Below are 879 nucleotides of genomic sequence, written 5' to 3' on the forward strand. Positions count from 1 at the left end.
GACGGCGGGCGGCAGCACTAGCAGTGGAGGGTATGTAAATGTGTCAGGGACGCGGAAAACAGTGCAATCGTTGTCATAATGTGGAAACGGAACGTTTTGTCTGACGTCCAGAAGGGCACAGCGATTGGCTTTCGGGCCAAGGGTTTGTAAACTGTCCGAGTACCGCCTTGGTCAAAGTATACCCTGCATGGCAAAATGGCGCTATCCAAAACCGGCGCTGAGGCGTCTGCGGTGCAGCACGGTCCATAACAGGTACTTATATGGATATGGTGTCTGTTCTTTCGGACATGTCCGAAAGAACAGACACCACTGATGACAAGTAGCCGTCTAGAACGAAATTAGAATTAAATATTAATACCTTCAGCTGCTGACGGGCGTTGATATATGTCAATGGAGACAGGTGATAATGTGTGCCCCGACCGGGATCCGAACCCGGGATCTCCTGCTTACATGGCAGACGCTCTATCCATCTGAGCCATCGAGGGCACAGAGGATAGTGCGGCTTCAGGGACTATCTCGCGCACGCCTCCCGCGAGACCCACATTCTCAACTTATATGCCCACTCACTACATTCGTAGTGTCCCTACCCAACACACTCATTACTCGTGGAAGATGCTCTTATCAAGTCCCGTAAGAGTTCGGGTAATATGTGTGCATCTGCACAGAAGAGGAAGGTCATGGCCGGTATTGCCAGAAATATATACTTATATGGATATGGTGTCTGTTCTTTCGGACATGTCCGAAAGAACAGATACCTGTCCCCAATTGACATTTATCGACGCCCGTTAGCAGCTGAAGGTATTAATATATAATTCTAGTAGATAACAGGAGTGAACGACGGCTGCGGAGATGTTACGGGCCAATACACCTGCAACTGTT

General features: G+C 49.3%; 1 non-coding gene across 1 annotated transcript; it reads right to left on the bottom strand.

Annotated features, from left to right (window-relative positions):
- Window positions 1-411: 411 nt before the first annotated feature.
- On the bottom strand, window positions 412-486 carry Trnat-ugu (transfer RNA threonine (anticodon UGU)). The gene has a single exon. It is a non-coding gene; the product is annotated as a tRNA-Thr (tRNA).
- Between the last annotated feature and the right edge of the window lie 393 nt (window positions 487-879).

The sequence above is a fragment of the Schistocerca serialis genome, chromosome 3 (assembly GCF_023864345.2).
Source record: "Schistocerca serialis cubense isolate TAMUIC-IGC-003099 chromosome 3, iqSchSeri2.2, whole genome shotgun sequence".
NCBI classification, from domain to species: Eukaryota; Metazoa; Arthropoda; class Insecta; order Orthoptera; family Acrididae; genus Schistocerca; species Schistocerca serialis.